The following is a 17258-nucleotide window of genomic DNA, read 5'->3' as shown; positions in this document are numbered from 1 at the left end:
GATTTGTATAATATATTCGTTACTGGAGGTACGTTAACAGAAAGCCACAAATTAAGTCACACAGTATTGTGTGCACTCAAAGTTGAGTTCTAGCGTCTTGTCAGATCATTCGAGTTGTGTGGATATAAAAGGAAAAATTGTGACGGTGTCATGTATAGTTCCTGGGGTAGTTCAGTCGGTAGAGCGTTCGCGCGCTAAGCGAAGGGTCCCGGGATCGATACCCGGCTCCGGAACAATTTTTCCTTGAAATTATTCAAACGAAAACTTTGTGAGTATATCTTTTTGAGTACTAGCTTTTCTTTGTACATCTTGATGAAGATAACACTAATCTTCAACTGTTAATCTTAATCACCTGCCATACTTATCAGTTGTTCTAACCATGATGCATTTCATAGGTCACCGCCAGCATGTTCGTTTGATGCTATGGATCGCCATCGGCAATCGCATTAGTGAACGTGCAGTGCATACTTAACATTTTCCGTGGTTTAAAACGGGATTTGATCCGGACAGAAAACTTGAATAACTACAAAATTATATTTTTTGTCGCGCTTTGAACAATAAATCACGGCACTGACACGCTGCCTGATTTTAAAAGTGATTAATTTGATTTATGTTTTCCATAGATCCTAACTGAATCATAAGTTAAACTCGCGTGTATAAAATATTAATGTTGAGAACGCATATCGTCGCTTTGCTTCTAAAACCTCGTTAAGTCCAATTTTTCCTGAATGTTGAAATCTGTGCATATTTTCAAAATGCGTACGCTGATAATACCTCGTAAGTATATAAATATCTGTGCGAGATCGTGCATATTTGCTTGGTTTCCGCACAAAACCAATCCGCGGAAAGTCTAAAATTCACATTCAGTATTCACAACCTAACACACATAACAATTTCCCTCTTCTTACCGCTTAAGTGACATATTGATTTTACTGCTTTAGGCTTTTAACATATTATTTTTAGAGATGTTCAATATAGTAATAATTATAAAATGGAAACTTACACTGCAATTTCACCTAAATTGCACGGTTAATTATTGTTTTTAAATATTTGCAAAAATTAAGTAAACTCTACAACTCCACTGAAGTTACTGCATTCGTGATGCAAGTAACATTAAGGAAGGCGTGACAAAATCAACAAGATTCCAGACTCATTACATAACCTTATCGTTTGTTTTAAGTTCGCATTTATAGACCGGGGGGGGGGGAGACAGACGTATATCACGGCCTGTTGGAGTATAGTAAACACAGAAAACATTTTAAAGCAACAATGTTGAAGATAGATATTTTTGTTTTGCAAATTTGCCGTCATTGAACAGAAACCAAGATGGAGATTTCATTGCAACTAATTATAAATTCCTCTTTCAGGTATGTAATAAACGATCTTCGCACAAAATAATGTACGATACACGAGCGGTATGTTTTCTTTCGATTCTCGGAAATTAAAAAAGCTCAACTACGTTCCGCTTTTTCAAACTTTTCTTCGAACATGAAAACTTCAACATACCGCTCTTGTAACGCATATTACTATTCTATATTTTATAAATAACATATACGTAACAGTTGTTAGCTGAGTATGAAAAGAATACGAAGTCAGGTACTTTGTTTACAGGGCCGGATTTAGGTACAGTGTCGCCCCTAGGCAGTGCCAAAATTTGCCACTCCCATATCCCACAAGAAGCTACTACACAGGTCATGGTTAGTTTAAATTAATTTTAAATGAAATGTTACAATAAATTACTGGAATCAAAATACATTCATCTTACTTGTGAATTACAAAGATTTCCTTCGCTTTCTCTTCACAAACATTGATGATGTCATCAAAGTCGATGTGACGAAGCACATCAGACTCGATGCAAAGAATCATAGATATTCAAACATTCATTTTTGAAACAAAATTTATTTATGAAAGCCAGACTGTGGTTTATTTTTAAGCATTGGTTTAAAAAATTAAATTGTATTTTATTTAATGACGCTCGCAACTGTCGAGATTATATCAGCGTCGCCGGTATGCCGGAATTTTGTCCCGCAGGAGTTCTTTTACATGCCAGTAAATCTACTGACATGAGCCTGACGCATTTAAACACACTTAAATGCCATCGACCTGGGCCGGGACCAGCGCTTTAACAACTAGGCTATCGAGGCCGGCTGTCCATGGAATTCAATGATCGATGAAATCCTTTGTCCGGCTTTTTAGAAAATCTTTGTTACAGTGTAGGGCACGTAAAAGATTCCTGTCCATGGATTTTGTCCTGCGGGACGCCCTACACTGGAACACAGATTTTCTAAAAAGCCGGACAAAGGATTTCATCGATCATTAAAATCCATGGACAGGATTCTTTTACGGGCCCTACACTGGAACACAGATTTTCTAAAAAGCCGGAAAAAGATTTCATCGATCATTAAAATCCATGGACAGGATTCTTTTACTTGCCCTACACTGGAACACAGATTTTTTAAAAAGCCGGACAAAGGATTTCATCGATCATTAAAATCCATGGACAGGATTCTTTTACGGGCCCTACACTGGAACACAGATTTTCTAACAAGCCGGAAAAAGGATTTCATCGACCATTAAAATCCATGGACAGGATTCTTTTACTTGCCATTAAAATCCATGGACAGGATTCTTTTACTTGCCCTACACTGGAACACAGATTTTCTAAAAAGCCGGACAAATGATTTCATCGATCATTAAAATCCATTGACAGGATTCTTTTACGTGTCCTATACAGGAGCACAGATTTCTAGAAAGCCATGCTAAGGATATTATTGATCATTAAAATCTATTAGCAGGGTTCTTTTACGTGCTCCACATTGGAACACAGATTTTCTATAAAGACATGCTAAGGATTTTACAGGCATTATAATTCATCGGCCAGGTTTGAACTGACTCAGTCGCTACCGTAAGACCGAGGTTGAGAAACTGAAGCTTCAATAAAATATTATCGAAAAATTATGTAGCCTACGGTTTCGAGTAAAGGCTGGTTCACAATAAACCGGAAACGAGAATCGGAACGAAAGCGAAAACGGTAAAATTGTTGAACTGTGTACATTTAAACGTGAGCATTCACAATTAACGAAAAGCTTGCCAGAGCCCGGGATCGGGAACGGAGAGTTGGCCAAGTTTCAACTTTGGCGTTCACGTTTCCGATCATAGCCCACTAGATTCATTCTATTGCCATCTAAAAGCTATTTTGTCGTCGTATATTTTGTAGCAAGAAGACCGTGACATAACCTATGCATTATTTTGTTCTGTGCTGTGCATCATGGAGCAAGTTTTATTTGACGACATTCTAATATTGAGTGTTGAGGAAAATCCTCAAGTTTACGATAAGCGGCGCGCCTCGTATAAAGATGAGAAAATGAAGGAGAATACGTGGCTTTCAACAGCTGCGTCTCTTAACACCGATAGTAAGTGAATCATATTTTATTACTGTATTGGTTGTATTACACACTACATATTCATGCTTCAATTCAATAACTACTGTTGTGTTCATTTTTGTTCTATTACAAATGTTTCTTCTATAATTATTTTACGTTATGGTAGACTTGAAATAGGTTGTGATAATAAAGATGCATGGGCATATTTATAGTACCGTACCTAATGACTTGTTTTAGTTGAAATTTCGAAGTTGGTTAACCTGTGTTTATGTTGGCTGCCTTGTACTCATGACAGAACGCCATTGGTCAATTGTACACAAATAACGTCAGAATGCGCAATATCGACTTTACATATCGTTATTGACATGCATATCGATATGCATAGCCGTCTACGTTCTCGCTTTATTGTGAATCAAAAATTTTCATATTCACGTCCTCTGCTTCTCGTTTTCATTCTGGTTCTCGTTCCCGGTTTATTGTGAGCCAGCCTTAAGTGCTCACTCAGCTGGCGCTGCGTGTTGGATCCACGACCTCGCTTTGCAAGCCACGTGACATGGTAGCAATTCACAGAGATTGGCGACTCAATTACTCTCCAATTTATGCGCCTTGTTAGGCCTATCCAAAATAAATTTGCACACTCTCACAATTGGTATGGTAAGCTAATTTTTTTATTGTTATTATTTGTCTATTTGTTGTGGAAATGGAAGTAAGAACGCGGTTTCAATGTGAGCTCATTAACAGTTCGCTCGTAAGCCCCGATTTTCGGTTTATATCAGTCTATACTTGACTGACAAACGGTGGAACTCTTGCCATATGGAGTATTCACCTAAGATTACACACGTCACAATTACAACGAATAAACACAAGCCTACATGCCGCAGGTTCAATTCGAAACCACTATGATCGTGGCTTCTAAGCAGCATCAAAACTAAATCTTCATACAGGCCTATAAGTGGCCATTATACCTACTTTTTTTTTAATAAAAATCATAAATATATTTATTCCTGAACTGTAAAATCAAAATGTACGAAAAATTGCATTAGAGTGAGGAAACTTTACCACGGTCGATTGTTTACCAAACATTTTACAAAATTATCCAAGTATTGAAATCTTTTGATCAGAAATAGTTGTGTAACTTATGTCAATGCTGCCCATACATATATATTTTTTTATTCGTTCCATAATATTCTTACATTTGCTTTATAGCATAGAATAAAGAACATGTCCAATTCTTACGTTTAACAATAAAATGCAATACATATAAAATGCAAATATGAAATATGTACAGAATTAATACCTTAATAACAATAATATTTTATACAATGTAATATGTTTACCATTTAATAGTATTATAATATTTACACAGTACTGTGAAATGTCAAGAATTCATCTACAGAATAGTAAGTGTGAGATATTAAGTAATTTTTTAGTTTTACCTTAAATAATGCAGGGTTTTGGCTATGATTCTTAATGTCTTCAGGGAGACTATTGAACATTATTATCGCCATGTAACGCACTCCCCTTTGGAAGCATGATAAATTTGATGATGGCGTATGAAAATCATTCCTTCTGCGGGTATTATACTATGTATGGCTGAGTTAGTTGGAAAATTTTCTTTATTACATAAGAAGAAATTTATTGTAGAGTATATGTATTGATTTGTTAAGGTTAGAATCTCTAATTTTTTTTTTAAATAATCTACATGATTCTCTAGCCTTTGCTCCAACTATTATTCTAATGGCTGTTTTTTGTAATAAGAATATATTTTTACTATCTACAGAATTTCCTCAAAATATTATTCCGTAGGACATAATGGAATGAAAATAGGCAAAATATATTGTCTTTAAGATACTGCTGTTTATAAATTGTTGTAACGACCTAATTGCGAAGCATGCTGAGCTAAGTTTGGGGGTTACTTCTTTGATATGATTTTTCCAATTTATTGTATTATTAATATGCAAACCAAGAAATTTCGTTGTTGATGTTTCTAGTAGAGGTGTATTGTTGATAGTTGTGTCCAAGAGTTTTAAATCTGCAGTGCTTGGGAAAAGTGACACAAGTCAGTTTCCACAAACCTTTTTTGATAATTTATTGACAACTTATGGAACATCTGCTCGCTTGGAAAAAAAATACTTAAGTATTCCTCCCATTACAATAATTCATACAGAAAAAAATCAAATCGACATAAGCCAGTGTAAGTTGTCAATAAATTATCAAAAAAGGTTTGTGGAAACTGACTTATGTCACTTTTCCCAGGCACTGCAGAAATATACGTAACAGAAGTGACAACAAAAAAGTATATCTTCTTTCCGAAAAAAAATACTTTTGAATGTATGTGATATAGACTGCGCTGTATATTTTAGATGAACTAATGCTGTCAGATTATGCTCAGAGCTACACTCAAAATATTCAACTATACACATTTCAATAATTTACAAACCAACAGAGGTTACGAGTATGTTCAGGGATCACTGAGAAGATGTGTTTATGTAGGCCTACAGACTATTTTTTAATCCTATGAAGCTTATGTCTCATTTGACATTTACATTCTACGCTTAACTTACACGATCAGTCAAAGCCGGACACAATCACTTTAAAAACAAGGTGTGACAAGTAAAACAATTAGGCCTGTTTTGTTATGGCAGACACATGGAGCGCTGGATGGCGATTGGAGTACGTACAAGCATGGCGAAGACTAGTACTAGGCAAGAAAATGTGGACGCACCCAACAAATTCTCACATGCTCTTCATTATAAACAATATTCAATTGCTGCAGCTAATGCAGACAACATCAACCTCTACCATTTAATGCATAAGCTCTTCAAATACGAACCTTTCAGAAATCCAATCGCTTCTTTGCAGAATGATCACTAGACGATGTGTTTGTTCCAGCAGCGTGTACAACAATTAACGGCATATCCTCCAAACACTAATAAGATTAATTTGTCACATAATAAGAGAGAGATTAAATATTCACACTATTAACTTTCGGAACCTTGGTGCAATCAGAACACATAATAAATATGACTAAATGAGGCACTACGAAAATATTTTCCGAGAGTTGTAAGGTTGCAAGCGCTGTGCTAGAGTCTTTTGTTTTTAACCAGCAGCAACCAAGCTAGGAAGGGGTCAACCTCCTCTCTACGGCTGCCGATGACTGCTTCAACTTCTTTACCTGACGCTGCTGCAGGCACTTTGAAGTACACAAGCAGAAAGAAACACGAGGAGGAAAGGTGTGTAAGAACAAAAAGAAGTTCACGATAACATGAACTTACGCTGCCAACACCAGCATATTAAAATTCTCTAATAACTATGCTCACATTCCTGAATGGCAACGTATTCTACACTGAAGCGACTGCTTACGGGAAAAATGAATGGATTACTTCAATCTGAATACCACATTCAAGATGGTTTGTTCTTTGACGAACGTATATGAAATTAACGACAAAAAAATCATCCTAAATAGCAGATCAGAATTGTCTTAATGTCCACAAATATCAGGGCAAAATTAAATGTTCTATAATTAGAAGCAACCGCAATGAAATTCCTCCGACAAATAAAAGCACAATAATGGAGACAAAAAACATAATTATATGTGTATTTTCCATTAATAAAAAAATATACAAAACTGTGAAGCGCAGTTTTTTTCTGCACAGTGACACATACGTAAAAATATCCTACGCTTCTCACTATCTGAACACTAGTCTCGATAATTAAACAAAGAGATAAATTCCCTCTTTCTTTTACCTTTCCTACTTTCCTACAGGGTTTCCCTGGACGTTTCTATATCTATCCGTATGATAGTGTAAAAAACCTAGCATAACGTTGTACATTGAAAATAATAATAAAAACAGAAATTACTGGACAAAATGACTTCATAGAATAAAGATGAAATAATCCTTTGACAGAATACTTACGACAGAAGCATCCATATAGACAGAGATGCCAAAATTCATTATATCAGTATGATTTATATAAAAGGCATGATGTATTTCCTTGGAAATCTCCAAATAGATTTTGTAGAATCACTTTTTTTTTTACATTCCATAAGACGACAAAGTAAAAACCGGAAGAGATTACATACAAGCAGTTAGATTCCCATGTGGGTAGTCAACACAGGTCTCTATACATACCTGTGCCATTCATAGAACAAACACTGACGTCTCGAGTGGGATTCGATCCCACACTCTCCATGTTTGTACAGGACAGTCCTCCTACGTGGTCGATGGCATTAGCAACTGCTATTTCGTGAAAGAATCCCAGTTGTCATGAAAACGTCATAATATTGCCTACTTCGGTTTGCGATAGAAATGTGTAGCACTGTATACAATAATTCGGTTACCTCCATTCTTATGGAAGTGTAGATCAGATACTTTATGGACTTACTTACAAATGGCTTTCAGGGAACCCGGAGGTTCATTGCCGCCCTCACATAAGCCAGTCACCGGTCCCTATCCTGAGCAAGATTAATCCAGACCCCACCATCATATCCTATCTCCCTCAAATCCATTTCAATATTATCCTCCCATCTACGTCTCGGCCTCCCCTAAGGACTTTTTCCCTCAGGTGTCCCAACTAACACACTATATGCATTTCTGGATTCACCCATGTATGCTACATAACCTGCCCATCTCAAACGTCTGGATTTAATGTTTCTAATTATGTCAGGTGAAGAATACAATGCCTGCAGTTCTGCGTTGTGTAACTTTCTTCATTCTCCTGTAACTTCATCCTTCTTAGCCCTAAATATTTTCTTAAGCACCTTATTCTCGAACACCCTTAACTTCTGTTCCTGTCTCAAAATGAGAGTCCAAGTTTCACAACCATACAGAACAACGGTAATATAACTGTTTTATAAATTCTTTCACTTTTTTTTTTAAGTAGACCAGATGACAAAAGCTTCTCAACTGAATAATAGCAGACATTTCCCATATTTATTCTGCGTTTAATTCCCACTTATTTGCATACTTTCTGTACAATTAATAGTACATTATGCAACGAGCCTATAATGATAGCGCTCGTTTCATAATTTTCATACGAGCGTCTTAATTACCATTATAGGCAAGTTTCATACGACTTTTTATGCTCGACCATATTTCTAACTTGATATTATTCAGAAGTATTCATTTTATTTGTATCTGACAGAAGATCGGAAGTGATCTTGTTCATCTCTCTTAAATTGTGAGATGTGCGCAGACGCGAAAGTATTGACTTTTTCCGAGGAACAATAATGTCATTGACCTTGATGCAATGTAACATGAACTAATTTTGATATAACCTGGAAATTGATTTAGAATTGAAAAATGAGATGACAAATTGAATTTATTTGAATATTATTTACAATTAACGCTAATTATTATAGTAACAGAACATAACCTTCTGCGACAGTATTGGATTTCCAGCCTCCGTGACGTTTCCCTCGTTGTCTTTCGATTGCATATCCGAGAATAATCGAAAACCTGAACTTTAATGAATAGGTGTACTTTAATGACATGCATTAAAGGGCTGCTACCAGGTGTATAATAACTACATTTCGGCATGGTCGAGCATAAATAAAATTAATTGACACTGTTCATCATTATAAATTATTATAGCTATACCATACTTCTATTATACATTAAGTTACCATATGTTTACTAATTTTAATTACAATACTCTTATAATTGCAAATATAATAGTGTTACACTATATTATTATTATTATTATTATTATTATTATTATTATTATTATATATTTTCCTCTATTCGGCCTCGTATGCATTGCAGCCTAATGGTTTACTGTAATTGACCCCAACATTATTTCTCTTCCTTTTTGTCCTTCGAAGATCCCTATTGTCTCATGAAACGTTGCCATAAACTTTGTCCCACTATATTTATTTTTATTGTAGCTGAACACTACTGTGCGTGTTACAGCAAATTTGTGCACATTTAAATGAATACTTTAGGCTGTGTTGTTTCATACAAAACAGATCTTTAGTCATGACGCAGCCATTTGATTAATAGGTCTTTTTTACGTTGGTCATTTTATGGTACGTACAGTATTTTCTTATGACTTCATGGTCACTAAAGAAATTGTAATTCCTTCACGGGAGCACGTCTCCTTTAACAATGTTCATTGTCAACAAAGCCTTTGTAACAGGCGTGTGGAGGTATTTTCATAGTTTGTTGTCAGCTTGCAAACAAAAGTTAACAAGGATTTCATATGTAAAATACTGTTCTTTTATGTGAAAAGGAAGTTATCCACATACAGCTAAATGTTTTGTACGTCTAATGAAATTATTTACGACACTCCTTAATTTCGCATTAACAAAGGATGTCTATATGCAGCCATATAATACAACTATTGACATATACAGTACAACCTTAGTTTAGAAAAGAGCTAGCTAGAAGTGGCGGCTGACAGAGGTATAACCCCACTGGCTTTTGTTTCAGCATTGCATGACTTACTTATCTCCGCATTTATTCAAAGCTACTCTTCTCACTTCTCCGTTTATTGCGTGAATGGGGACAAGAGGCCGTGAATCACATCCCGATTGTCACCTGTTCAAGTGTTTGCTGCAGGGAGCGCTCCCATCACTTGTGATGAAACAAGAGGTCGAGGGAAAGTAAACAATCGCGACAGAGGCATTTCATTGGCAAGAGGCAAAGAAAATGATAGAGACTACAAAATAAAATTATGCTTAAGGCACCAGGTACCACCCATTATTCCTGGATAGCCCAAGTGTAAAATTCAGTTCGTGGCGCAGCAGCCCAAGCAGGGTCAAGACCGATCAGCCGATTTCTGGCCTCGCGTCTACATGCCTCAGCAAAGGTGAACGAACATCCAATAGTATAAGCATAACATGTGGTAAGTATTGATAACGGAAATTGGTAGCTGTTCAGAGACTAAAGTCTCACTTCGGAATAGCCGGAAAAATGTTAAATGTTATGTTTTATTTAACGACGCTCGCAACTGCAGAGGTTATATCAACGTCGCCGGATGTGCCGGAATTTTGTCCCGCAGGAGTTCTTTTACATCCCAATAAATCTACTGATATGAGCCTGTCGCATTTAAGCACACTTAAATGCCATCGACCTGGCCCGGGATCGAACCCGCAACCTTGGGCATAGCCGGAAAATCATCGCTGTGTTTACACGCGTGCGTTTTACATAGAGAGATTCGAACTACGGTCTTTTAAACGAGAAGAAAGAGCTCTATCGCTTAGCCATAAAGGCTTCGTAGGGAATATGTCGTTTTGTGACATACAGATAGCTACGTCACTGCTAAGACTTGATTCTCATCCTTGATGCTTAGGGCAAACTCGGCTATTTTCGTGATCTATATTTTTGGGGGGAGGGCAAAGGCTAATTAGGATTTCCCGGTCACTGATCGTGTCAAAAACCCTGATATAACTGATATTTAACCCTTGCGGTGAATTTCGGTGAAGTCAGGAGGGCCCAATTAGTCAAACCTACTCTCCTCACCTCCACGCTAGGGCCTTCTGGGATCGTTTTAAGATACGAAAGACAGAGTGGTGTGCGGAAAGCAACGGGAAGCTACCGCATTTATCTTTCCCAAGAAAAATTGCAAACATGGTGAACGGGAGAAGAGTTCGGAGTAGAAGAAGATACCAGATGATATCAGAACTCGGTAACATTATGACTGCTAGGTAATTCAATTATACTGGAACAAAAGGCAGAACCTGTATACTCAGAGAAAACTTTACCCTGCGCAGATTTCTATAACATACGATTACAATAATTCGAAAACACATTATACATTCATTTAATCTCTCTAAATATGAGGTATTTTTGTTGTCCATGAAAACGATTTTGTACTTAAGGCATTCCAATCTCCATCGGAGCCGTTAAGTCCAAACTCTGGGTTCTTATGTCACCTACATACATATTACAGTGTATGTCACTTTGTAAGATGCTGAGTTTAGAATGTGTCTGCACATGTGATCACATGGTGTTGTTTCAGTCAAATCAGATTTATTCGTTTCTAGCTTCATTAATGTATAATTCGTACTCAAGGATTAATTTAATTTGTTGAAACTATCGTTTAAATTGTCCCGCGGGTGGCGTCGTGGTCTAAGGCATTATGTCTAGGACTCATGTTATGGAATGCGCGCTGGTTCGAGTTCTTACGTGGAAGAAAATTTATCATGGAATTTCGGCTAGTGTATGGGACCGATGCCCACCCAACATCGTGATGCACTTGGGGAACTACGGTAGGTAGCGAAATCCGGTTACGAAAACCAGCTGTAACGGCTGGGGGGATCATCATGCTAACTACACGATACTTTATTCTGGTTGGATGATCGTCCACCTCTGCTTCGGCACGTAGACGTGAGGCCAGCAGCCGGCTGGTCGATCTGAGCCCTTAAAGAGCTGTAGCGCCACAGGCTATTATTATTATTATTATTATTATTATTATTATTATTATTATTATCGTTCAAACCATACATTATTCCGCCACAGAAAATTCAATGTGTGCTAATAATCGTTAAGATCTTCATACACAGGCCAAAGTTGAATTTGCTCTTTATCGCTCTCTGACAGAGGACAAACATTCATCCATACTTTGTTTACCTCATTTTACCGTGACAACGCTTCTTAGTTTGTTTAGCACTCTGATTGTTGTATTATTTATGTCTTCGTTTTATGAAGAAATTTAGATAAGGGCGCAAATAGCCACAGTAGCTGATGCGCCCTTTTTAACTGCTGCTGCTGCTGCTTTTCTTCCCGAGTGTCATTTATATTTGTTACTGTTGCTCCAAGATATTTGAATTTTTCCACCCCTTCGAAGGATAGATCTCCAATTTTTATATTTCCATTTCGTACAATATCCTGGTCACGAGACATAATCATATACTTTGTCTTTTCGGGATTTACTTCCAAACCTATCTCTTTACTTGCTTCAAGTAAAATTTCCGTGACTCTGCTGTATGTTTCACTGAGACACATTTTAATTAATCGAACTAGTTTCTTGGGAATACCAAATTCAATAAGAATAACTAAATATGATAACCTGTCACTGATAAATTCGACCTTTTTTACTGCTGATTTTATTCTTTTATGAACAAAGAATTCTGTTCCTAATTGGTCATTATTGTTTCCTTCCCCATAATACAACAAGTAATCTCCTATTTGTGATATGCCATTTCCATCTAACCTAACCTCTTGCACTCCCACGAAGTCGATTCTATATCTAGCTAGTTATTTTGCTTTTATCATCTAGTCTGCTGTCAAAAAATCTGAAAGTTAGAATTTATAAAACAGTTATATTACCGGTTGTTCTGTATGGTTGTGAAACTTGGACTCTCACTCTGAGAGAGGAACATAGGTTAAGGGTGTTTGAGAATAAGGTGTTTATGAAAATATTTGGGGCTAAGCAGGATGAAGTTGCAGGAGAATGGAGAAAGTTACACAACGCAGAACTGCACGCATTGTATTCTTCACCTGACATAATTAGGAGCATTAAATCCAGACGTTTGAGATGGGTAGGGCATGTAGCACGTATGGGCGAATCCAGAAATGCATATAGAGTGTTAGTTGGGAGACCGGAGGGAAAAAGACCTTTGGAGAGGCCGAGACGTAGATGGGAGGATATTAAAATGGATTTGAGGGAGGTGGGGTATGATGATAGAGAGTGGATTAATCTTGCACAGGATAGGGACCGATGGCGGGCTTATGTAAGGGCGGCAATGAACCTTCGGGTTCCTTAAAAGCCATTTGTAAGTAAGTAAGTAGTAAGTACTACTACTACTACTCCATCCATACCCCAGGAGGGATTCAAACTCTTGACCGTGACTGAGCATCACTGTTGCGGATTCTAGGCTACATCAAGACTGCTAAGATAAATCTTAGATTGTAAAATGTAAATAATCACAATTTGCTCTTTAGGTTTGACCCGTTCCGTTCTCATTCGTATGATGATTGCGAACTAACACTTCACATTTCTAGCAGCAGGACGTTCAGTAGTGATCTCGATGCAGTTACAGCCTAAAACAAGGCAAGACAAATGCAGCAGAAGACAGACAAGACACCCAGTTCCTGCAGAGAAATTAGTTAATAGGAAATAAAGGCACTAACAAAATTTTGGTCTTAAAATTTAGTCTACAGTAGACAGAAATGGTAGTGTTGGACTTGTCCATGTACAACAGAAGAAAATGTAATACATAATTACACAATACATACCAAACATTCACGAAGAAATCAACTAAGAAATGTGTCACGTCCACTCCTAGTGCACCGGGAGTTGTATGTAGGTGTGGCGTCACTGGCAATAACAATATCGAGATTATGATCCTTACACGGCCGACAACAGGGCTGTCCATTGTAAAAGCTATGCCTTTCCACAAATAGAATAAACTAGTAAACTGCACTTGCACAGTCAGTTTTCCGAAACGACATTACGTAGTGCGTCTGTCATTTATGTAGGCCAAAGTACGAATATTTTTCAACATGCATCAAAGTAAAATCTGAGATGAAAACCTTTCGAAAACCCCTTAATTTTTATGCACGTTTACATGTTAATTCATCGGCTTGGCAGAGATTTATAATTCTACATTAATCACTGACTAGTAATGGATTAAATGTAGCTCAAATATTAATTCAAACATCTGAGACACAACGTTTTAATTTCACGCATATGTAAAATAAAAAAATGCTTAATTTATTTTCACAGTTCTTTAACAATCATAATCAGTTCACTGTCGTCAGAACTTGCAGGCAATGCAACAGACGGGTTGTTTGCGCAAGAATATGATTAATCTTTCGGTCATGCAGATTACGAATTTTATGATTTCAGACCTTTCGAAAAAGAAGAAGATGGATTCTGAGCTGTTGCAACAACTATTCTGTTCCTTCATTCGAAGATACGTTCATTATCCCTTATTATATGGATATGGGTTGTAATTTGGATATTTCTTCCGAAGAATTAAAAATAAATTTGCGTTGAAAATTAAGACCGCAAGAATTTGCACTTGTTTGAACGAAGAACTCGACTTTAAATGACAATTTGATATACCGAAAAATGTATCGTATAATCACAGTCTAGTATATACAGTCGCGAAGCTTGGGGTGATTTTTTGCATTTCTCGCGGTAGTTGCTAGCCGCTTGGAGCGCTGTGTGTACTAGGAACAATAGACTGTGTCACTGCTATCGTGATCTAATACAGGCTATAAGGCAGACCATGTGACTCGCTTAAAACCTATCACGAAGGGCGGCGTTTCAACCATATAAATTAATTGGAATGCATAAAAATTAACATATATTTCTCTAAAATGTAGTGTAATTGCATTAATAAAATTTAAAACAATAATTAGGAGACACTTCAGACATAATTCCTTGCGAGTTAAGGTATAATATTATTTTTGGTGTGAAAATTACATTGTTCGTATGTGTAATAGACCTACCTGCCTTTATTTCGATTAAATATTGCGAAATTATTGTACATTCATTTATGCACGATTCAATAATTTTCAGTTGCACCGCACGAATATTTAGATATGTTGAAATTATAGGTTATGTTTACTGTCCCAGTTGCCCCTTTCTGTCTAATTTTAGTGGTCTTCAATGCCCTGCCATTCATATGGAAATATTATAGGTTATGTTTACTATATCTTATATTCTTAAATTCGCAATTATACATTATCATTAAGCATAATGTCATGTACGATACTCCGCACATTCAATTTGTCTGTATTTTAATACTACAATTGAGTATTGAATTATTGTATTTATCTACTACCTAAGAGAAAAAGTAACAATCGTACGTACACTAATTTCATAAGAGTGGTATGATAAATTTTCTGTCTTTATCAAGGAAGGTAGATGTGCTATATTAAAATCACAATATAAATTCCTTTTTATTAAACCTCAAAATAACTTCCATTCTAAACTTAAAATGTTGATGCGAAAAGATTATGTTAACATGTAAAATTCTCTTCACATTAAAATAACACAGTTTTGTAATTATTTCTGCAACATATTATGCAACAAGAAGTAAATGGAAGTTATGGACACATTACACTAAATAAAACTTAGCTATGATATGCAATAAAGTTATAATATAATAATTCACAGAGCTCCATACACTGAAATAGAAAACCCGAACATATATTATGGCCTGGTCTAGATCGAAAAAGCATTGACTGTGTCGTATTTCGTATTGTTGTGAAAAGTTGTGTAAACTGTGAAATGTTCGTTATCGGTTCTAATAACTGTAAATGGCTGAAATACAATAATTTGAGTAATAATATGGGACAAGGAGACGTTTGTTGCACTATAAATTCTAAGAAAAAGAGGTCAGAGTTATCCTTCCGAAAGATCCAGGAAGGTGAGTTTATAAAATATAATATATACTTTATGAAAATAATATATAAAACTTATGTATTTCGTATTTCAATAGTGGAAGGAAGGTGTTAATTTTTCAAAAGAACACGATATCAAAAGTACAATACATTTTATCGTCTGCTAGGGAAAGAGTCTGTGATGAGGCGATAGTAGCGATCCTGGTAGCTTGCAACTATCTATGGATGCGTATTTCAACTGTTTATGTTTGCATATTTAGTAAGTATTGAGCTTCGCAACTGTATATACTAAACTGTGGTATAATGTTATCCGTGCATCTAAAGTCCTAGCTCACAAGAATTTGCACTTGAGTTAATAAACTTTGATAAAGCGAAAAAAGCGCACGAAATTTTAAATATGTGTGGATTTATTACAGTCAGAATTACTTATCAATAATCAATATTGATACTTATTGATAAGTAATTCTGACTGTAATAAATCCATACATATTTGAAATTTTATTAATTATACTTATCGGACCCGATATGCCTTTCAAAAAGCACGCGAAGTTAAATGATATTCTGATATAGGACGTCAAATGTTTCGTATAGATCTAATATTAACCGTGCATCGAAAAGCCTAGTTCGTGTTTTTATTTTAGCAGGTTATTTTACGACGCTTTATCAACATCTTAGGTTATTTAGCGTCTGAATGAGATGAAGGTGATAATGCCGGTGAAATGAGTCCGGGGTCCAGCATTGAAAGTTATCCAGCATTTGCTCATATTGGGTTGAGGGAAAACCCCGGAAAAAACCTCAACCAGGCAATAGTTCGTGTTAGCAATCTGATTAGTATAATGTTTAAATTCGGGGTTCGTATCACAGATGGCAGCTACGCAGAGGTAAACCATATTTCGCTTACAAGCAAGCATTCTCATGGGGATAGATAAAGTTATTTTTTTCTTCCACCAAATTAATAATGCCAAAACAAGTGCTTATACAAATTTTGGCCACTCGAGAGCAATTACTAGGGCCGTAAAAATAAATCTCCCTGGGGCCGTTTACAGAAAGAAAACACAATTTCACGGAGATTATTTATTGGAACAGATACAGCAATTGTTCAGGTATTTTCAACATATTCCCCGACGGAATTGAAACATTTTTCATACCGTGGGATCAACTTCTGTATCCCTATGTCGTAGAAATCTGCTGCCTGGGACCGGAACCAGTGTGTGACAGCCGTCTGCACCTCTCTGTCAATCCCATGGTATGACGAGTGTCTCAATTCCGGTGGGGAATATGTTGAAAAATAACTCAAGAGTTGTATCTGTTCCAATAAATATTCCCAATGAAATTGTCTTCTATTTCTGCAAACGGCCCGAGGGAAACTTAATTCTACGGCCCTTGTAATTCCGCTTGAGAGGCCAAAATGTGTATAAGCAATTGTTTTGATATTATTAACAAGATGGAAGAAAAAAAATAACTTTTTTATCTGTCCTCATGAGAATGTTTGCTTGTTAGCTTTACGAAATATCAAATGAAGATGCTACACATGAAGAATAATAAACTTATCGCTTGCAGAATGGCAGCGACTAGC

General features: G+C 36.4%; 1 protein-coding gene across 2 annotated transcripts in view; it reads right to left on the bottom strand.

Annotated features, from left to right (window-relative positions):
* Hr39 (Nuclear hormone receptor FTZ-F1 beta) overlaps positions 1-17258 on the bottom strand; it is a 383352-nt gene that overhangs the window by 342394 nt on the left and 23700 nt on the right. The window contains exon 1 of one of the 2 annotated variants that reach the window (XM_069844466.1): positions 6217-6235. The exons of the other annotated variant lie outside the window; for it this stretch is intronic. The gene's annotated coding sequence lies outside the window, so the exon portion shown is untranslated. Of the gene's footprint in view, positions 1-6216; positions 6236-17258 lie in introns of those variants that run through there. 2 annotated transcript variants of the gene reach the window in all.

Source organism: Periplaneta americana, chromosome 13 (genome assembly GCF_040183065.1).
Source record: "Periplaneta americana isolate PAMFEO1 chromosome 13, P.americana_PAMFEO1_priV1, whole genome shotgun sequence".
Lineage (NCBI taxonomy): Eukaryota > Metazoa > Arthropoda > Insecta > Blattodea > Blattidae > Periplaneta > Periplaneta americana.
The sequence above is the reverse complement of the archived record's forward strand: the minus strand, read 5'-3'. Positions and strand labels throughout refer to the sequence as shown.